The sequence below is a fragment of the Neofelis nebulosa genome, chromosome 10 (genome assembly GCF_028018385.1).
Source record: "Neofelis nebulosa isolate mNeoNeb1 chromosome 10, mNeoNeb1.pri, whole genome shotgun sequence".
Classification (NCBI taxonomy): domain Eukaryota; kingdom Metazoa; phylum Chordata; class Mammalia; order Carnivora; family Felidae; genus Neofelis; species Neofelis nebulosa.
This window is the reverse complement of record NC_080791.1, coordinates 71,206,582-71,229,736: the sequence shown is the minus strand read 5'-3', so window position 1 is coordinate 71,229,736 and position 23,155 is coordinate 71,206,582. Positions and strand designations below refer to the sequence as shown.

Sequence of the window (23,155 nt, the reverse complement as noted above, 5' to 3'; positions counted from 1 at the left end):
AAGTGTCCATGATGTCAATATGTATTCCTAGTAATATTAACCTTGATCTCTTGGTTCAGCTAATGTCAGTTTTGCTGGTTAGTAAATTCACTTAAGTCCTCTCTGTCTGTTAGAAGAGACTCCTTGAGTTCTGCCCACACTTATGGCCATATGAGTACTTACTTACTTTCTGGCACTATATGATGCTAGAGACTCATCTGTACTTTCCCTGCCCCAGTCCTAGAATCAGCCATTTCTCCAAGGATTCCTCCTTCATTTTAGTGAAGAATGGTATTTAGAAATCAGTTTCTGAGTTCTAGGGGTGCTGCCTCTTTTGATCAGCTTAAATGTCAAAGAACACAAGTATTATCATAGGTGATTGATTCTCTCATCTCTTTACTCTTGATCTTCCCACTAAATAACATCCATATTGAATCTCAACATGCTTTTATTTATTTACTCACTCATTCATTCAATATTGAGATCCTACTATGTGTCAAGTACTCTTGTACTTGATATTCCTAATGCTGTCCTCTAGATAATTCATGTGCAGTGTCTGAAGTGATAGCCCTGATGAGATAGAAAGCTAGGAATTAGTCAGGCAAAGGGAAAGGGGTGGAGGATGAGTTAAAAGAATGGAAAATAGGGGCACCTAGGTGGCATAGTTGGTTAAGCATCCGACTTTGGCTCAGGTCATGATCTCACAGTCTGTGAGTTGGAGCCCCACATTGTGAGTTGGAGTCTGTGAGTAGGCCTGGAGCCTACTTCAGATTCTGTCTCCCTCCCTCTCTGCCCCTCCCCAGCTAACACTCTGTCTGTCTCTCTCTCTCAAAAATAAACATTAAAAAAATTATTTAAAAAAAGAATGGAAAATAAACACATGTGCACTCTAACCATGTGCCTTCAAGGAAACTTAGAGAGTCAGGATGATTGTTTTTAATTCCATTATTTAATAGGATAATATTTATTATTTGAGAATAACCTCGCTATCCCCCAGTTATACTCACTCTGGAGGAACAGATAGGGAATTTATAAAATCTCTATCCAATAATGCTAAATGAAAGAAACTAATGGCCAAAAAACCAAAACACCAAAACCAACAAAAGCACAAACCAACTACTGTCCCAGAGCATTAGCCTGAATTCAGGTCAATGAATATTTAGAGAGCAACCACTGTGTGTTGGTTACAATGCTATGTGCTGGTGATGGAGAAGCAACCAAGAAAGGGATGGGGCTTTGCTATCAATGTGCTTCAGTCAGGTGTGACTGAGAATTATAGAAGGGAAGTCCATGGAGCTATAGGGCAGATAACAAGAGAATTTAACCACCTCTGGGGTTAAAAAGCTTCCTAGAGAAAGTGGCACTAATGTTGAGACTTCACCACTCCTAATCTTTTCCCTGAACAGGATCCTACAATGACTCTAATATCCCTTCATTCATTCATCCATTCAACATTTTTTTTTTTTATTTTTTATTTTTGAGACAGAGAGAGACAGAGCATGAACGGGGGAGGGGCAGAGAGAGAGGGAGACACAGAATCAGAAACAGGCTCCAGGCTCTGAGCCATCAGCCCAGAGCCTGACGCGGGGCTCGAACTCACGGACCGGACCGCGAGATCGTGACCTGGCTGAAGTCGGACGCTTAACCGACTGCGCCACCCAGGCGCCCCTCATTCAACATTTTTTTTTTTCCAACGTTTTTTTTTTTTTTTTTTTTTTTTTTTGGGACAGAGAGAGACAGAGCATGAACGGGGGAGGGGCAGAGAGAGAGGGAGACACAGAATCGGAAACAGGCTCCAGGCTCCGAGCCATCAGCCCAGAGCCTGACGCGGGGCTCGAACTCACGGACCGCGAGATCGTGACCTGGCTGAAGTCGGACGCTTAACCGACTGCGCCACCCAGGCGCCCCTCATTCAACATTTTTTGAGAGTAGAAGAAGAAAAGCATTCTAGGTGGAGAAAACAGCCTGTGGGAAGCCCAGGATATGAAAAAGAGCATGGTGTGTGTTCAAGGAACTGAAGGAAATGCATTATTACAAAAATGAGAGAAAGCAAGAGAAAGAGTGACAAAAAATGAGACTGGAGGTCCTGTAAGTCCTTAAAGTCAGTTGAGGGTTTTGGACATTATTCCAAGGGCAACAGAGAGCAATGGAAGGCTGTTGAGCTAATAAGTGACCAGACTGGTCACTTAGCTGCAGTGGGGAGGATGGTTTGGAAGGGAAAAGGGATTAATCTCCATAAGGCTTAGTAAGGTTAGATTCCTTCCAGCCTTAGGGTGCCTGGTGGCTCAGTTGGTTAAGCATCTGACTCTTGATCTTGGCTCAAGTCAGGATCTCACAGTTCATGAGATTGAGCCCTGAGTCAGGCTCTGCACTGACAGCATAGAGCCTGTTTGGGATTCTCTCTACCCCTGCTTGCACTCTCTCTCCCTAAATAAATAAACTTAAGGAAAAAAAAAAAAAAGATTTCTTCCTGCATCACTGATCCTTTAATCATAGGGTTAAATATGTGAACACAGGGGCACCTGGGTGCCTTAGTAGGTTGAACATCCCACTCTTGATTTCAGCTCAGGTCACAGATCATGAGATTGAGTCTTTACTCCTGACTACATTTTGGTTAAAAATTTTCCTTTTAAATGTTTTATTACAATTAAAACTGAATATTGTGCTAGACACAGTGAACAAATGTGAATAAGGCCTGGGTCCTTAATACATATTTACAATGAGCCATAACATGATGTAGCATAAACCACAGTAGTGACATGAGCCAATGTGACACTTAAGCACGGACTTCTTAACTAAACAATGCATGCTCTAGAAACTCAGAGAATGGAGCTGGAGGACTGAATGCACTGCATGTTTAATCTCTCCAGATTTCATACAGGCTCATCAAGGACTAGGACTGCTTTCTGTATATTTTGTTGATTATTATTTGGGATTATTATTAGTATGCTTTGTTTTATTTATTTATTTTTTTTTTAACGTTTATTTATTTTTGAGACAGAGAGAGACAGAGCATGAACGGGGGAGGGGCAGAGAGAGAGGGAGACACAGAATCAGAAACAGGCTCCAGGCTCTGAGCCATCAGCCCAGAGCCCGACGCGGGGCTCGAACTCACGGACCGCGAGATCGTGACCTGAGCCGAAGTCGGACGCTCAACCGACTGAGCCACCCAGGCGCCCCTTATTTTTTATTTTTCATGAATTTCTTGTGAGTGATCAACCACATTTTCAAATAAAAATTTTCCAATCATGGGGCACCTGTGTGGATCAGTCAATTGTCTGACTCTTGATTTCAGCTCAGGTCATGATCTCAGGGTCTGTGAGCTCGAGCCCCACATCGGGCTCTGCACGCATGTTCTCTCCTTGCTCTCTCTCAAAAATTAATAAATAAATAAATAAATAATTTTTGAAAAGCCTGTAGCTTGCTTCAGATTCTGTCTCCCTGTCTCTCTGCCCCTGCCCCACTCATTCTCTCTCTCTCTCTCTCTCTCTCTGTCTCAAAAATAAATAAATGTTAAAAAAATTTTAAAAATTAAGAAAACTTGAAAAGTAATTCTAATACTCTATAGCAAAACTGTACTATTTTTATGCATTTGAAAGTATTTTTATTCTAAAACCCAAACCTCAAGGTAAGAATTTAAAAGTACAAAGAATGGTGGGGTGCCTGGGTGGCTCAGTCGGTTAAGCATCCAACTTTAGATCAGGTTATGATCTCACGGTTCATGAGTTCGAGCCCCGTGTCGGGTTCTGTGCTGACAGCTCAGAGCCTGCAGCCTGCTTCGGATTCTGTGTCTCTCTTTCTCTCTCTGCCCCTCCCCCACTCTCTCTCTCTCCTTCAAAAGTAAATAAACATTAAAAAAATAAATAAAAACAAATAAATAAAAGTACAGAGAATGTAGAAAAGGAAATAGAAGTTCTTATTTCCCAATTCAATTCCACAGTCCCATACCTCAGAGGTATCTTTGGTCTCCTCGCAGAAATGTTTCTCTTTGGGGCACCTGGGTGGCTTAGTGGGTTGAGCGTCCGACTTCACCTCAGGTCATGATTTCGCGGTTTGTGAGTCTGAGCCCCGCATCAGGCTCACTGCTGTCAGTGTGGAGCCCACTTCGGATCCTCTGTCCCCCTCTCTCTCTCTGCCCCTTCCCCACTTGTGCTGCTCTCTCTCAAAAATAAATAACCATTTTTTTTCAAGAAGAGATGTTTCTCTTTGAACAACTAGATAAATGAAATATTTGTTACACATTTTAACACAAATATGATTACTTCTGTATGCAGTTTTGTATTTTTCATTTTTCACTTGTAATTTAGATCTTTATCTTGTTTTTAGTTCCTGTATAGCATTACATGTGTTGATGTATCATATTTTACCTATTAACAATTATTTACATTTTCCTTTTTTCTTGCTATTAGAAATAGCTTGGTAATGTACATCTTCCAACAGACCTTCTTTTTAAACTTAAGCAAATATACTTAGTATATAAATTCCAAGTGAAAACCCCACATTTCTTCAGCTGAATTAAATGCTCAAATACTCCATCCTAACACCCCATAGGGTAATTTAAGAAATGATGACACATGGTATTCATATAACATGTTCTATAGAATCGGGTATTGTTCTAGTAATCTTTTGCTACAGAACAAAATACTCCCAAACTTACATAGTTTAAAACAAAAACTGTCATTAGTTTAGCTCAGAAATCTGAAACTAGTTCAGGGTTGGGCAGAGAAAGCTTGTGTCTGATCCACACAGCATCATAAGGGCATGGCTTGACTGAGGGCTATAGAGGACCCACTTCCAAGATGGATCACTCAACTGGTTGGAGTTGGCTTTCAGTTCGGAAGCTCAGCTTGGCCTGATAGTTGGGAATCCTTGATTTTGCCTGCATGGATCACTCTTTGTGGCCTGGGCTTCCCTGCATTACAATATTGCATTCGAAGGGCAAGGATCCTGAGGGAAGCTGCTCTGCTTATTATGACCTAATCTCAGAAGTCTCATCGTGTGCTATCTGCTATAGTGTATTCATTGAGCTAGTCACAAAGTTCCTTCCAGATTCAAAAGGAGGGGACATAAACCCATCTAAAAAAAAAAAAAAAAAGTAGGTGGGATAGGAAATATAATTGCAGCCACTGCTGGAAAATATAATCTGCCACAGTTAAAATATACCTTCTATGACTCTAAACAGATAAATAGTTCAAAATATTATGGTATGTTGATTTTTGAATCAGGACATCAAAGTTGTATCGTATTTCCTTGATCTGATTCTGAAAAAAATATTTTATTAGAACCACCAGTTTGTTTTCTTTCGGAGATGTAATACTCATGCTCATACTCAGCTATGACTAAAAGCTGTGGTAGTTGCATGATCACCAATTTTTCTTTAATTGGTGAGAAATAATAAAACACTTAAAAAATAAAAATAAAAAATTTAGGGGTGACTGGGTGACTCAGTCCATTGAGCATCGGACTTCAGCTCAGGTCATGATCTTGTGGTTTGTGGGTTTGGGCCCTACATCGGGCTCCGTGCTGACAGCTCCTGACAGCTCAGAGCCTGGAGCCTGCTTCAGATTCTGTGTCTCCCTCTCTCTCTGTGCCCCTCTCCCCCCCACACTCTGTCTCTCTCTTTCTCTCAAACATTAAAAAAATTATTTTGTTTTTCCATTCACTGCCATTTAGCATAACACCTAATGATCATAGTAATAACAACTATAATAATTACAATTATTATTATTCCATACAAGATATTATATCTTCACTTATTGATGATAAAATCTAGTTATGGAAAGGTAAAGCAACTTTTCTAAAATCAACTTAAGTGTTGTAGCTGGGATTAGAACCTAGGTCTTTGTTCTAAGCCTAAATTCTTATCATTAATTCAACTCTCTAAAGCTTTGGGTCAAGAATTTTGTTACGTAAAGCTGATCAGTAAGAAAATCTTTGGTTATGGTTCATTCCAGTTTGAACTGTGATACCCTCCCAGTAACTGTATCCCAGTATCTTTCTTGCCAGGTATATAGGTTACATACAGATTTGCATTAGAATATTACTATGTCTGTTGTTCTGTGAGAGAATACTTGAACTAAGATAACAAAGCAGGAGCTAAAGATCCAATGTGGAGAGAACTAAAACATTGTACTGCTTCTTCTCCCTTCTTCTACCAATTCAATTTCATGGTTGTATAAAATAACACATTCTGATTGATATCATATTAGATAATGAGTCAGCAGATAAAAGGACACAGAAATTTTGTTTATAGGTAAAAGAACTCACAGACAGCTTCCAGAAGGAAGCTGACCTTGACCAGTGAGATGAAGGAAAACAAAGATAAGTTGTGAAGACTTTGACAGATAGTTACTTCCCCAAACTGGCTGTGCATCAGGATCAAACAAGGAGCATACTAACTATTCAATGCTCAGACCTGATGCCTGGAGATTCAGATGCAATTGGGATAGGGTGGGGCCTGGGATTATGTGTTTTTATCAATACCCAATTGATTCTGATGTAATAAGACTTCAAAATTTTGGAGAAAAAGCATAGGTTTAGGATACAGTCAAGAGGTTTTGTTTGTTTCTAATTTCAATCTTCAGCACTTTTTTAAAGTAATTGAGAGGCTAAGAGAAAAATTACCAGGTGTACTCACAACTGCAAAGAAAAGATCTTTCCCCTCCCCCGCCGTTCCGGAAACCAGCCAGGGCGCGCCCGGTTGTAGTCTGACATAAAGGCGGGAACCAATCAAGTTCTGCTGAATGGTTTGAAATAAAGGTGGGAACCAATCAAGTTCTGCTGAGCGTTCAAATTTAAATGTCAACCTATAACAGCTCTGTAACCTCAAAAAAAATCCCTAACTTGTTTGTGCCTGTCTATAAAAGAAACTGTAAGATCCTTGCTCGGGGCCTCTTAGCGTCACCGGCAACGAGTGTGCGGAGGACCGGGTTTCGAACCTGCAATAAACGACCCTTGCCGCTTGGCTTTGACTCTGGACTCTGGTGGTTTGTTTTCGGGGGGTCTCTCGAATCAGGGCATATCATAATGATGGTTTTGTCATGATATTTTCCTGCCTTCTTTTCTTTATTTTGAAATGCTTAGAAGGTAAATGTCTGTTCTGCATTAGAAGCCAAGATTCTTGTTCATTCTTATGTAACTATCGTACTAGGTTATTGAAATATCTTTTGTGCTGAATCAGATGAAGCTCTATTTTCACTGGAATGAAAATGGGTAAGATTCCTAGAGTATGTTATTATGGGCTACTTGATATATTGACATTTACATTTTTAAATTTTTTTTTTCAACGTTTTTTATTTATTTTTGGGACAGAGAGAGACAGAGCATGAACGGGGGAGGGGCAGAGAGAGAGAGGGAGACACAGAATCAGAAACAGGCTCCAGGCTCCGAGCCATCAGCCCAGAGCCTGACGCGGGGCTCGAACTCACGGACCGCGAGATCGTGACCTGGCTGAAGTCGGATGCTCAACCGACTGCGCCACCCAGGCGCCCCTACATTTTTAAAAAATCAAAGTTTTTCCACTGAACTAGATCAGTAGTATTTGGTTAAATCTTCCCTTTTAGTACAGAAATGACTGCCTCCTAGATCAACTTTCTTTCATTAAGTGTTTGCTAACAACTCTGAAAACTGGATATGAGTCCATAGCATTTTCCAAACATTACTGTGATGGTCAGTGTTATGTATCACCTAGGCTAGGCTTTAGTACTGAGTTACTAAGTCAAACACTAATACAGGTATTAGGAGGTATCTTGTAGATGTGATCAACATCTCCAATCTAAGCCAACTCCTTGTAATAAATTTTATATATGTGTGTGTGTATACAGGTAAACATGTATATCCTACTGGTTTTGTTTCTCTGGTGACATTCTGCCTAATAAAATCACTATGCCAAGTTGTATAATTATCTATATTCTTTTATATTGAAGCAGGAATGGTGTGTGTCTTTTGTTCATCTTTGTATTTTCTAGTGCCTGTAATATAGTATATGCTGAAAAGGCTGTTGAAGAAACTAATGAATTTCTTATCAAGATTGAAGACTATAAGAGACCCAATATGAAAATCTTCAGTACAGCTGCAGGGAACCCAGGTTAGTGTACTATAGGGTTGGGGAAGGATGGGGCTAAAAGCCTTGTAGATGCTTATAAGAAGTTCTGATAAATATCAAATAGTAACCTTTCACTCCTTGAAGAATTGTCCTTTTGGTAAGTCACTGGAGTATCCCTCCAGTTTTCAAAGTTGTTAGCCAACACTGAAAGAAAGCAAGCTGTGGAAATAGTGGGTCAGCAAAGACCAGGGAGACAGAGCACTAGGATCTCCTATCAGATTTTTTTCTGTCCTCTCTCCCCGCCCCAGAATACCTATGAGGTGATGGTTGTTCTTTGATTCCTTTTTTTTTTTCTTGGTAATCATTATAGTAGCTCATTGTAGGGGCACCTGGGTGGCTCAGTCAGTTAAGCAACCGATTCTTGATCTCGGTTCAGGTCATGATCCCGTGGTTTGTGAGTTTGAGACCTGCATCAGGCTCTGTGCTGACAGCCTGGAGGCTGCTTAGGATTCTGTCTCTCCCTCTCTCTCTGCCCCTCTCTTGCTCATGATCACTCTTTCTCTCTCTCAAAAATAAAGAAATGAATTTAAAAGAAATAGTAGCATATTGTAATGTCCTTAGTACTGGCTCAGATCAAACTCTGTTTGCACGTTTTAGTTAGCATTTCCAGTTACTGGATCAACTCAAGTGTGAACAAGACAGCATTTTTCTAAGCCTGGCCATTCCTCTATCTTGGCACTATTTGAAGATCTCTAATTAACTGGAGTGTTCCAAACTGCACAGAGATTATAGTTCTCAAAGAAGAAAGCCAAAAGCCTTGTATTAAAGAGTCTATTGTGAGGTAAAGCAGAAAGAAAATGAAATGGTTGCTAGTCTGCTGTATTTTAGGATATTATCAAAAAGAACTATGGCACTTATCCTTGGGGAGCTTACAAATTCAGGTAGCAGGGTACCCAAATGGGAATTTTGGTTAGTGATCTGGCAGTAATGTAACGTGATAGTTAATTTCATGTGTCAGCTGAGCTAAGGGATTCCCAGATAGCTGGTAAAACATTATTTCTGGGTGTGTCCTTAAAAGGTGTCTCTGGAAAAGATTAGTATTTGAATCCATAGAATGAGTAAAGACGACCCTCACTGATGGTGGTGAGCTGAGGGCCTGAACACAACAAAAAGGCAGAGGAAGGACAAATTTGAACTCTGCTTGGGTGGAGACATCTATTTTCTGTCCACAGACACTGGTGCTGCTGGGTCTCTTGAGCTCTTGCACTCATACTTACTCCACTGGCTTTCCTGGCTCTCCAGTTAGCAGGAAGCAGATCATAGTGATAAGAGAGCCTGAGGCAAGCTGAGGGACAAAGCACAAGCTAGCACACCCCCTCCCCCGAGGTGGGATATTATGATATTCCTTGGACACTCCCAGCTACCCAAAAGCAGGAAAGGACAAATGGTCAAACTGATAAGAGGCTCCACCAGTTTACCAAAGGCAATCCTATCTTAGTCTGAAGTCCAGGAACTCCTTACTGTCTTAATGTTATTGCTTTGCTAGAGGGGAAAAAACCTTAGCTGACAATAGCTAGGCCTCCAGTAAGTCTTTAGCATGTCAAATTCTCTTTGGAAACTCCCTCTTGACTTTATCTCCCCTGATTTCCATAAAATGGTCACCCCTCACACAGCACAGCTCTTCCTGGCTATGGGTCCTGTCCCCAGCTTTAATAAAATCACTTTGCACCAAAGACATCTTCAAGAACTCTTTCTTGGCCATCAGCTCTGGACCTCATGAACCCTCATCATCCCAAAACTTCATCAATAGGATCTCTCAGCCTCCATAATGGCATGAGCCAATTCTTATAATAAATCTCCTCTTTATCAATCTGTTTGTCTCTCTGTCTCCTATGGGTTGTGTTTCTCTCAAGAACCTTAATATATGTTAATGTGCTACATTTGGAAATTTACACCAAAGAGATTATCTCAAACACAGAAAATCCTGTATGAAGAAAGATATTCATTTTAATACCAATTATGTAGCTTTACCATGAGCGAAAATGGGGGTAATTTTGAAAATGTGACTGTAAACCTAACTGTAAGATTATGTTCTAAAGATATTGACACATAAATATGAAAAGTACCCAAACTAAAACTTGAGACAAAAAATAAGATACTTACATTCTACTAATTTGTTAAACTAGCATTAGTAACAATATTCCCAATTTATATCAATCTAAAAATCAACATTTATGCAATTCCACCATAGGCTTTTTATTAAAATATATTAGTCCACAGACTTCTTTTTTTCTACCATGTTTGTTAAGATACCTGTTTGGTTTTTTTTTTTAGGCTAATGTATGTGCTTTTGAAAACGTAGTTAAGTTGGGGCACCTGGGTAGCACAGTAGGTTAAGCATCTGACTTATGATCTTGGTTCAGGTCTTGATCTCACAATTTGTGAGTTCGAGCCCTGCATCAGGCTCTGCTGATGGCAAGGAGTCTGCTTGAGATTCTGTCTCTCATTCTCTCTGCCCCTCCCCAGCTTGTGCTATCTCTCTCTCTCTCCCACTCTCTCTCTCTGAATAAATAAATAAACTTAAAAAAAAATTTAATGTAGTTAAGTCTTTTAAGACCAAACTGGTTGTAAGAAAAATGAAATGTCAATATATAAATAACCCAAAGATATGAAGTGTGGGAAACTTCCAGTTTCCCAGAAAATTCCAGTTTTGCAACAGAAAATTATGTATTTACCCATTTATTTCAGAGTAAATCCTAAAATTTCCTAACATATAGATTGAAAGTTTCTCAACTCGGGGCGCCTGGGTGGCGCAGTCGGTTGAGCGTCCGACTTCGGCCAGGTCACCATCTCGCGGTCTGTGAGTTCGAGCCCCGCGTCAGGCTCTGGGCTGATGGCTCGGAGCCTGGAGCCTGTTTCCGATTCTGTGTCTCCCTCTCTCTCTGCCCCTCCCCCGTTCATGCTCTGTCTCTCTCTGTCCCAAAAAATAAAAAAAAAATAAAAAAAAAAAGTTTCTCAACTCAATTGATTCTGTGTTAATAAATCTGGGGGTTTTTTTCAAGTTTTTATTTAAATTCCAGTTAGTTAACATACTGTGTAATATTAGTTTCAGGTGTAGAAGTTAGTGATTTGTCACTTACATACAATACCCAGTTCTCATCATACATACCCTCCTTAATACCCATCACCTATTTAACACCCCCCCCCCTTCACCTCCCATCTAGTAACCTTCAGTTTGTTCTCTATAGTTAAGAGTCTGTCTCCTGGTTTGCCTCTCTTTCCCACCCCTCCCCCCAACAAGTATCTCTTTTTTTGCTTCTGAAGTTCCACATATGTGTGAACTCAAATGGTATTGGTCTTTCTCTGACTGACTTATTTCACTTAGCATAATACTCTCCAGGATTATCCATGACATTGCAAATGACAAGATTTCATTATTTATGTCTGAGTATTATTCCATTGTATTTCGATACCATATATTCTTTATCCATATATCAGTTGATAGACATTTGGGCTCTTTCCATAATTTGGTTGTTGTTGATAATGCTGCGACAAACATCACAGCATATCCCTTCAAATCAATATTGTTGTATCCTTTGTGTATATACCTAGTAGTGAAATTGCTAGACTGTAGGGTAGTACTATTTTTAACTTTTTGAGGAACCTCCAATCTGTTTTCCAGAGTGGTTGCACCAGTTTGCATTCCCACCAACAGTGTAAGAAGGTTCCCCTTTCTCTGCATCCTCTCCCAACATCTGTTGTTTCCTGTGTTGTTAATTTTAGCCATTCTGACAGGTGTGAGGTGATATCTCATTGAAGTTTTGATGTGTATTTCCCTGACGATGAGTGACATTGAGCACTTTTTCATGTGTCTGTTAGCCCTCTGGATGTCTTTGGGAAAATGTGTATTCATGTCTTCTGCCAATTTTTTAACTGGATTATTCGTTTTTTGGGTATTGAATTTTATAAGTTCTTTACTGATTTTGGATACTAACCCTCTGTCAGATATGTCATTTGCAAATATCTTCTCTAATTCTGAAGGTGCCTTTTAGTTTTGTTGATTGTTTCCTTCACTTTGCAGAAGAATTTTATTTTGATGAAGTCCCAATAGTTTATTTTTGGTTTTGCTTCCTTTGCCTCAAGAGACATATCTAGTAAGACGTTGCTATGGCTGATGTCAAAAAGATTACTGCCTGTGTTCTCCTCAAGGATTTTGATGGTTTCCTGTCTCACATTTAGGTCTTACATACATCTTGAGTTTATTTTTGTATGTGGTGTAAGAAAGTGGTCCAGGTTCATTCTTTTGCATGTTGCTGCCCAGTTTTCTCAACACCATTTGTTGAAGAGCCTATCTTTTTTCCATTGGATATTCTTTCCTGCTTTGTTGAAGATTAGTTAGCCATACATTTGTGGTTCATTTCTAGGTTTTCTATTCTGTTCCATTGATCTATGTGTCTGTTTTTGTGCCAGTACCATGCTGTCTTGATGATGACTGCTTTGTAATATACCTTGAAGTCCAAAATTATGCTGCCTCCAGCTTTGCTTTTCTTTTTCAACATTGTTTTGGCTATTCATGGTCTTTTGCGGTTCCATACAAATTTTAGGATTGTTTGTTCTAGTTATGTGAAAAATGCTGGTGGTATTTTGATAGGGATTGCACTAAACGTGTAGATTGCTTTGGGTAGTATAGACATTTTAACAATATCTGTTCTTCCAATCCATGAGCGTAGAATGTCTTTCCATGTCTTTGTGCCATCTTCAGTTTCTTTCATCAGTGTTTTATAGTTTTCAGAGTAAAGATCTTTTCCTTCTTTGGTTAGGTTTATTCCTAGGTACCTTATGGGTTTTGCTGTAGTTTCAAATGGGATCGATTCCTTGATTTTCTGCTCCTTCATTATTAGTGTACAGAAAAGCAACAGATTTCTGTAACTTGGTTTTGTATCCTGCATCTTTACTAAATTCATGTTATCAGTTCTAGGAATTTTTTTTTTGGTGGAGTATCATGTCATCTACAAACAGTGAACATTTGACTTCTTTCTTGCCAATCTGGATGCCTTTTATTTGTTTGTTGTCTGATTGCTGAGGCTAGGACTTCCAATACTATGTTAAATAACAGTGGTGAGAGTCAACATCCCTCTCTTGCTCCTGACCACAGAGGAAAACTCTTCTCTTGTTCCTGATCATAGAGAAAAGCTCTCCATTTTTCCCCATTGAGGATATCAGCTGTGGGGTTTTTGTATACGGCCTTTATTATGCTGAGGTACATTACTTCTATCCCTAGTTTGTTGAGGGTTTTTATCAAAACTGGATGCAACACTTTGTCAAATGCCTTTTCTTTATTGAGAGGACCACATAGTTATTATCCTCTTTTATTAATGTGGTGTATCATGTTGATTGATTTGTGAATACTGAACCACCCTCACAGCCCAGGAATAAATCCCACCTGATTGTGATGAATGATTCTTTTAACGTACTGTTGGATTTGATCTGCTAGTATTTTGTTGAGAATTTTTGCATCAATGTTCATTGGGGATATTGGCCTGTCATTCTCTTTTAGTGGGGTTTTTGGTTTTGGAATCAAGGTAATGCTAGCCTCATAGGATGAGTTTGGACATTTTCCTTCCATTCCTACTTTTTGGAACCCTTTGAGAAGAAGAGGTATTAACCGTTCTTCAAATATTTGGTAGAATTCCCCTGTGGAGTCATGTGGCCCTGGACTTTGTTTGTTGGGAGATTCCGGATTACTGATTCAATTTCTTTGCTGGTTTTCAGTCTGTTCAACTTCTCCATTTCTTCCTGTTTCAGTTTTGGTAGTTTATATGTTTCTAGGAATTTATTCATTTCTTCCAGGATATCCAATTTATTGGCATATAACTTTTCATAATATTCTCTTTTAATTGTTTGTATATCTATGCTGTTGGCTGTTATTTCTCCTCTGTCATTTCTGATTTTATTTATTTGGATCCTTTCTATTTTCTTTTTTATCAGTCTGGCAGGGGGTTATCAGTTTTATTAATTTTCTCAAAGAACCAGCCCCTGGTTTCATTGATCTGGTCTGTTTGTTCATTTTTAGTTTCTGTATCATTTATTTCTGTTCTAATCTTTATTATTTCCCTTCTTCTGCTGGCTTTAGGCTCCATTTGTTGTTCTTTTTTAAAAAAAAAAATTATTTTGGAGAGAGCGCAAGTAGGGGAAGGGCAGACAGAGGGAGACAGAGGATCCAAAGCAGGCTCTGTGCTGACAGCAGTGAGACCGATGTGGGGCTCAAACTCACAAACTGTGAGATCATGACCTGAGCTGAAGTTGGATGCTCAACTGACTGACCAACCAAGTGCCCCTGTTGTTCTTTTTCTAGATGCTTTGGGAGTAAGATTAAGTTGTTTGAGATATTTTTGCTTCTTGAGGTAGGCTTGTATTGCTATATACTTCCCTCTTATGACTGCTTCTGCTGCATCCCAAAGGTTTTCAACCATCATGTTTTCATTTTCATGTGTTTCCATGTATTTGTTTTATTTCTTCTTTGATTTCCTGGTTGACCCATTCATTCTTTAGTAGCATGTTGTTACCTTACATGTATCTGTGCTCTTTCTAAATTTTTTCTTGTGGCTGGCTTCAAGTTTCATAGTCTTGTAGTCAGAAAATATGCATGGTATGATCTAAATTTGTTTGTACTTTTTGAGGCCTGATTTCAGACCTAGTATGTGATCTACTCTGGAGAATGTCCCATGTGCACTAGAAAAGGATGTGTATTCTGGTGCTTCAGCATGAAATAGTCTGAATATATCTGTTAAGTCCATCTGGTACAGTGTGTCATTCAAAGCCATTGTTGCCTTGTTGATTTTCTGCTTAGATGATCTGTCTAAAAACAATTATTACCAATGAGGCCCTTTCTATTTGTTTTTTATTAGTTTTATATATTTGGATTCTTTCATGTTTGGGGCATAAATATTTACAATTGTTAGATATTCTTGTTGGATAGCTCCCTTTACTATGATATAGAGTCCTTCTTCATCTCCTTTACAGCCTTTGGTTTAAAATCTAGTTTGTCTGATATAAGAATTGCTACTCTGTCTGGACTTCTTTTGACTTCCATTTGCATGATAAATGTTTCTCCATCCCTCACTTTCAATATTCAGGTGTCTTTAGATCTAAAATGAGTCTCCTGTAGGCAGCATATAGATGGAGCTTGGGTTTTTATCCGTTCAGACACCCTATGCCTTTCCATTGGAGCATTTTGACCATTTACATTCAGAGTAATTATTGATATGGATTTAGTGCCATTTTATTACTTGCTTTGCCATTTTTTTCTCAAAAATTTCTGTTCCTCTCCTTGTTACTTTTGTTTTTCCCCCAAAGAGTCCCCTTTAATATATCTTGCAGGGCTGGTTTAGTGGTCATGAACTCCTTTAGTTTTTGTTTGTCTGCGAAACTCTCTCTCCTTCTATTCTGAATGATAGCCTTGCTGGATAGAGTATTCTTGGCTGCAGATTTTCCCCACTGATACATTAACTGTATCATGCCACTCCCTTCTGGCTTGCCAAGTTTTTGTGTAGAGAAATTCAGCTAGCCTTATGGGTCTTTCCTTGTAAGTTAGGGACTTCTTTCGTCTTGTTGCTTTTAGGATTTTTTATAAGCAAATTAAAAAAATTTTTTTTAACGTTTATTTATTTTTGAGACAGAGAGAGACAGAACATGAATGGGGGAGAGTCAGAGAGAGAGGGAGACACAGAATCTGAAACAGGCTCCAGGCTCTGAGCGGTCAGCACAGAGCCAGACGCGGGGCTCGAACTCATGGACCGCGAGATCATGACCTGAGCCGAAGTCGGACGCCCAACTGACTGAGCCACCCAGGCACCCCCAAATTTTCTAAATTTAACTACAATATGCCTTGATGTTGACCTGCTTTTGTTGCTTTTGATGTGAGTTCTCTGTGCCTCCTGGAATTGGATATCGGTTTCCTTCTCCAGGTTAGGGACATTTTCAGCTATAATTTCCTCAAATAAACTTTCTGCCCTCCCTTCTCTCTCTTCTTCTTCTGGGACTCCTATGATACAAATGTTACTATGTTGGACCAAGTCAAGAGTTCCCTAAGTCTATTCTCATGATTCATAGTTCTTCATTCTCTTTTGTTCAGCTTCATTATTTTCCATTATTCTATCTTCCACACCACTTATTCGTTCCTCTGTTTCCTCCATCCTTGTGGTCATTACATTCAGATGGTTTCAAATCTCACTGTATTTTTCATTTCTGTTTTTTTAACTCTTTTATCTCTGTGATAAAGGATACCCTGATGTCTTCCATGATTTTCTCAAGTCCAGTGAGTATCCTTATGATTTTTCTTTAAACTCTCCACCAGACATATTACTTATATCTGTTTCGATTAAATCTCTGGCTGGTGAAGATCTCTTGGCACAGTTACAACCAGCATGTTATTGCTGCACCTTCCTAATAAGCTAAACCCTACACGGGGTGGGGGGTGGAGTGGGGGCTGGAATTTGATTGTGTGCTGCCACAGGTCCTGAGCTGTCCTGTGACTCTTATCATGACTTTTGAGTGGTTTGCAAACACAAATCTGTGTTCTGTGACCAGTGAATGCTTCTTGATGTTTCTTCTAATTCTAAAATCCTCTAAGTTGCTATAAGCTTTGTGCCATGTTGACCCTACACTACTATAATATCAGGTCACCCTCTGCCTTCTAGAAGTATGGCCAACAGATGCAAGGATGTATCATTGTGGCATGAAGCATAATCAAGAAAATTACTGCTCCATCTCCCAGATAGGAGTGAGATATACTCAAAAGAAGACATTAAAGGAGGAAAGACTGCTCTTCAGACCAGTGTCAGTAGGGCTTATTCCTGCTTCTCTGAAACAGACCTGCCTTTGTATCTGGGCTTTTGCTTCTCTGAGAACAAGTTCAATACAGATGGTATGATGCCTTGCTGTGGATAAATGCTTCCCAAGTGTTTGCCTGATGAACCAACTTAGAGACAAAACATGCCTTCTGTTTGAGCCTGAAAAATGGCTTGCATCACTCTCCCTAGAGGGCCCTCTAGGGAGGAGTCTTAACAGAGGAGACTTTCCCAGCTGCCAATCATCCATTTTAGATAGGGACCATAGTGCCTGCCTACCCATGTGGAAGGATGTTGGGATTCAAGAAAATAAGACAGAAATCTTACATCCTTCCCTCCAGAAATTCAGCATCATTCTCATCAAAATGAAACTGCTTAATAGCATAAAGTTGAACAAAAATTAAAATGGCTGCACTAATGTTTCAGTGAAGCTCAATTTTAAAGTAACATTTTTCCCCTCTCTTCCACAGACCTCCCCTCCTACTTTCTGAACCTTTTGTTTTAGGAATCCAGTACAACCCTGAAAACATGACAGACAAGGCTGACAGCACATACACAATTCCTGTCAAAGCTGGCTAGCTCCTGTACCTCCCAATAACGCCACTCCCCACCTCTCTCTCTGAGCAGGCTTGCAGTTTTTGAAGGCCATAGTCTACTGAAGTCTCCTTTGCCTGGCTAAGCAATAAAGCCATTGTTCCTCTTTATCCCAAAGTCTGTTTTCTCATTATATTTTGGCTCTGAAACATGGAGGTTGGTTTTCTACAAGAAATTGATTAAAAAGAGAAGGCACTGAGAAGTGAAAGCTAATCAGAGTGATAAGGGTTGTGAAGGCTGGAGTGTCTCAGATGTGTAGGTTACTATGGTCCAGAGCATTTTAAGACTTCCCAGTGAAGGTACTGTGGAGCAGGCCTGGGGTGGGATGATTTAGGATAGTCAGAAAGTAGGAATCCAGGTATACCAGTGGGAAGTCTTACTGGCCCTCCATCTCCTGCAGGCCCCCAAAATTTCCCATTCCTTCTCTCATGTTCAAAATGCTGGTCTTCAAACCCCACACAAATAAAACTTCTGTCCCACCAGTCACCTACAAATGTCTCTTCTGAAGAACAGGAGGTATTCCAAAGTTATTGGAAGAAAATGAGCTGAATAGGATGGCCCAAGATGCAGTGTGATGAACCAGGTTGGTCACTCTGAGAAGTGAACAAGTTCCACACATGACATCAAAGAATTGCCCAGGTCATGTTCCACAATGATTAAAATTATTTTTTGGCTTAGAGGCAAACACCAGACGAATCTCTTCTTTTTTAAAAATTTTAACATTTATTTATTATTGAGAGACAGAAAGAGACAGAGCCAGACACAGCATGGGTATGGGAGGGGCAGAGAGAAGGGAGAGAGACAGAATCTGAAGCAAGCTCCATGCTCTGAGCTGTCAGTGCAGAGCCCGACATGGGGCTAGAACCCACAAACCGTGAGATCATGACGTGAGCCAATGTCCGACCCTCAACCAACTGAGCCACCCAGGCGCTCCCAGATGAATCTCTTATGCCCCCTGAGAGTACGAATCTACAAAACCAGCGAAAAGGAGCCAGGGCATACCCACTGCATCAGCAAGTCCCTGCTATGAGGCTTCAGGTCATCATTGTACTTCATTATCACTGTCAGGAACTCAGTGGTCCTGAAGGATGTTTTCTAGGTAACTGACGTCAACCCTTCAAGTGTTAGTTTTTTCTTGGTGTTTTGGAAACTTAGTCAAACTTTCTAAAAATTTACTACATACTTCTCCTGCACTCTTATGAAAGGATGTTCTTAAATAACTTTAATCTTCTTTGATGAGCATGTTTAAACTAACAAGACCATGAATTTTTGTCTTTGGTCGTCCTAAGATGATGTCCTCAGGTTTTGAGAAGTGTGAGATTGATATTCCCCACCCTAAATAATCCAAGAGAGTTGCTTTTTGTTTTCTTACATCTGTATTTTATAATTATCCTTTCCTTTTTCATATTCAGATTGTCAGCTGTCATTTCTGACACTGGCCTGGTTATATTTAATAATAATTCAACCTACCATTTCCTTCTTCAAAGTTACTGTTTTCATGGGAATGCAAGCTGGTGCAGCCACTCTGGAAAACAGTATGGAGGTTCCTCAAAAAATTAAAAATAGAACTACCCTACAACCCAGACATTGCACTACTAGGTATTTATCCAAGGGATACAGGTATGCTGTTTCAAAGGGACATATACACCCCAATGTTTATGGCAGCACTATCAACAACAGCCAAAGTATGGAAAGAGCCCAAATGTCCATCAATGGGTGAATGGATAAAGAAGATGTAATAGATTTATACAATGGAGTATTACTCGGCAATCAAAAAGGATGAAATCTTGCCATTTGCAACTACATGGATGGAACTGGAGGGTATTATGCTAAGTGATATTAGTCAGAGAAAGACAAATATCATATGACTTCACTCATATGGGGACTTTAAGACACAAAACAGATGAATATAAGGGAAGGGAAACAAAAATAATATAAAAACAGGGAGGGGGACGAAACATAAGAGACTCTTAAATATGGAGAACAAACTGGAGGGGTTGTGGGAGGGGAGATGGGCTAAATGGGTAAGGGGCATTAAGGAATCTACTCCTGAAATCATTGTTCACTATATGCTAACTAATTTGGTTGTAAATTAAAAAAAATAAAATTAAAAATTAAAATTAAAAATTAAAAAAAGTTACTATTTTCAGGAGAACAATATAAGAATGTTTATGAAAATAATTTGCAAAGCAAGAATAAGATACCTTAAAATTAGGACTTAAGTGCCTCTGAGTGATATCTATAAACTTTAAGGGATAGATTTTGTTACATCACTTTCCTTTTCCTTCTTACTTGGCACTCAGTATTCCATATAAGACCAGTTACTTGAGAAGAATTTCAGTAAAACTTGCAGTGAACAATATTCTGGGGAAGTGAAGTCCCTAGGTGTAAGCTAGTTCTATGGCTCAAGTACTATTTCTGGCACCCAACACAGATATTTCCTATAGTATACATGTTACAGAACTGTTCTTTACTTCAGAAAACTGTAACACTGTTACTGTAAAACTGAAAACTGTAACTGTATATCTATTTGTGATTATTTGATGTTTGCATCGGCTAAGACTATAAATCCCAGGAAGGCAGGGGCCATGACTGGTTTTGTTCACCATTACATCCCTAGTAACTAATCTAGTAGGTGCCGAATAATTTTGTGATGAATGACAGAAGGAACATGTGGCAAGTCCTGAGCCCAAATTTCTGGTTGTGTTGGTGCTGTCTCGTGTGACCTCGGAGAGAACATTACACATCCTGACTCTCAGATACAACATTTGGAAGAAGGTTTTTAACAAGATGGTTATACAGGGTTCATCCATTCTAGACTTCTAATCTATTTGAATACAAGAAAGGATAGAAAATGTCAAGATTAAAGGATGCTCCCGTAGGGAGCTGGAGGAGAGGCAGTGGCAGGGGGGTGGTCATCTGAGCATCCCCAGGACATGGCAGGAATGACTCCTGGGAGAAAGGTTATCTCTGTACAGCTGTCTAGACTTTGGAAAATTGTGAAGAAAATAAGTTTCTCACTGAAACCCTCCTTTTCCTCTCTGCACCCCTTTGTTGAAACTCCACACCCACCTCCATCATCACCACCATGCCACCACCTCCAACAAATCAGTGTCATCATGCCTCCCATTCTGTCTTGCTTCTAATAAAATGGAATAAACTCATGCATGGATAAGCACAGTTTTAGGAACTTCCTCTTGCTGTGCTCTGTTTGCATTTTCCAACGTAGCTTATTTTAGGGAATGTTTAACTCATAAATTATTTGGTAAAGATTGAACTCAAGGCAAAGGGGAGTACTTTTTTTTTCTAGTGGTCAAAGAGAGACTTTCATAAGGCTCCCCAAATCCCACCCAGAGGCTCAACTGCTTTGCCAGCCGTAGCTCAGTGCCTGACTCCTAGGAGTGCCAGGTAAATCCAAGTGGGCAAACCTGTTTCCATATACCACTTTGTCATCAAAATCATCATTTGGGTACTACCTCCCAGGGTTGGGACTAGTAGGAAAGCAAGGCATTTACCTTGGGAACAAAACTTAAGGGAGGCCCTAAATCTTGGTAATATTTTAATATAACTCTGTAAAATCAAAATTAATGCAAAAATCCACGATGGACAAAATATCAGAATTTTAATATGCTAACACCAGATATGTTGTTTTTCTCTTTTGTCTCAGGCTCCAATGTGACTTGGCTTGGCACTTCTTTGTCTCTTACTTCCTTCAATTCTGATGAAATGCAACCGGGAATGCACATAATGAAATGTGCAAAGGAGGCACATTGGTGCTGGCTGCATTGCTGTGCACCGGGGGAGGACTGTCAGCTAAGCACCCGGGGTTCAGGCCAGCATCTTAGCTATTCGTGAACTGACAGGGAGCCTCTGAGACACTCTCACCTGATGCTTCCCCTCAGGATGAGTCATGGAGGGGCAATTCCCAAAGGGTAAGAAAAAGGATCTTGCTGGAGCACAGTAGCACTGCTCTCTGTTGAAACCATTACTGCCGTGCACACAGAAATGTCAGTCATGTACAAGGTTTTCACATTTGTTCACATACCCATTCCACCCTACATCCTGAAGTTGGGATCCCTGCCATGAAATAGTGAAATCCTTCATTTACTGTTCCACCAAACATCCCTGTCATATTAAAATCCAAGGACAAACTTTATTTATGTATTTATCGTTTTCTATAACTCTAGGAGCAGACGTGGGGATGAGGAACAAAGGGAGCTATTTCTCTTTGCTGAGCACTAACAGAATATAATAAATGGTGACAAGGGAGGATCTTTATTCCGAAAGATGTTTAGTGATTTTTGAGATTTCTCCCTGCTAGCTCTCAAGGGATGGTATGAGTGGGGGAGGAGGCATCTCATCAGTGCCGTTTGTCTATCAGACGGTCTCCAGTTCTCTGAAAATACAGCTGGGGGAGCATGCCAAAGAAAGGATGGTCCTTACTTAACGTGAATGGGAGGATATTTTTGGAATGGAAATTAATCCTTTTTAAAAATGAACGATGGGAGGGAGGTACTTCTGAACGGAGTACCAATACTACGTAACAGTTGTGGTTAGCCCAGGCATTACCTGATGATGTTGGGGAAAGGAGGCACGACTAACCTCAGGCATCCTTCAGGTGATATTCCTCTGCTCCTGGTGCCTCAGCTTCAAAGTGTTTCACCTGCAGTCCCAATAGCCATCCTGAGTCATCTCCACTAGCCTCTGGTAAAAAATTGAGGACTGAATTTAGCATGATCTTCACAGTTACTTTTCCATTTTTCTAGAAGACCACAGAATGGAAACATAGGTAACCTGAGTTGATCAGGTAAATGTTGTTTAATTATCACAGTCCTTAAGGAATCACTTATAAAAATGCTTCATACCATAATGTGTGCTGGGGTGGGGGGCTATTTCCCCCCTACCCTCCTAGATTCTTGTGGCTCTTCCACTAGTTAAACTGACATAAGACAGATTAACTGGAGAAAAACATTTAATTTCATATGTGTAGGAGCACCATAAAAATATGAGACTCAAGGGCAAGTCTGGCAGTTGAGGCTCATAAACCAAACTGAGCTAAGGAATGGGATAAGGACCTGGGGCTTTCAAAGGGGAGGAGAGTAATTTACAGGGCTTTAAGAAGAGCAGACAGTTTGGAATTAGATATCTGTCTAATGGGACACGGAGGAATTTGAACAAACAAGTCTTGCCAACTTCCCCACAGCTTACCACACTTAGCTTGTACTCTTTTGCAGTCATGTCTTGGTGACAGGGCCCTTCTTAGACCAAGTCCTCTAAGTTATTTTAGGCATTTAAGTGAGAGGTAAAAAGCTCTTCCTGAATCTTACCAGCCTTGATTGTCTTTAGCTCAAAATAACCCACAGGCCAAACTGGCACATTTTGGTGAGGCTCATTCTGAATCCATTCAACAAGAAGGGAAGAAAATCAGATGAATAATAAAACATGCAAAATAGTAAAATTATTTTCTCTTTAGACTGATGGTCAATTCTCTGATGGGAGATTTTGAAAATTACCAGGTTCAGCTAAAGACTGCAGTGCTGATAACCTCGCCAGTTTAGGACCTTGTTCCTGAAAAGGCACCCTAATAAAGGGCTGGCTACAAGGGAGGTAGGATCCACTAGCCCAGCGAGGGAGGCTATGCTAACATGTCCTCAATGCTTTTGGCGTCAACCCTCTGTAAGCGGCAATC

General features: G+C 40.0%; 1 long non-coding RNA gene across 1 annotated transcript in view; it reads left to right on the top strand.

Moving 5' to 3' along the window:
• Positions 1–21,608, top strand: part of LOC131487527 (uncharacterized) — a 37,285-nt gene extending 15,677 nt beyond the window's left edge. The window contains exons 2-4 of the long non-coding RNA XR_009249802.1: positions 7,947–8,065; positions 20,777–20,874; positions 21,134–21,608. This is a non-coding gene — a long non-coding RNA (uncharacterized LOC131487527). The remainder of the gene's footprint in view (positions 1–7,946; positions 8,066–20,776; positions 20,875–21,133) is intronic.
• The last annotated feature ends 1,547 nt before the right edge of the window (positions 21,609–23,155 follow it).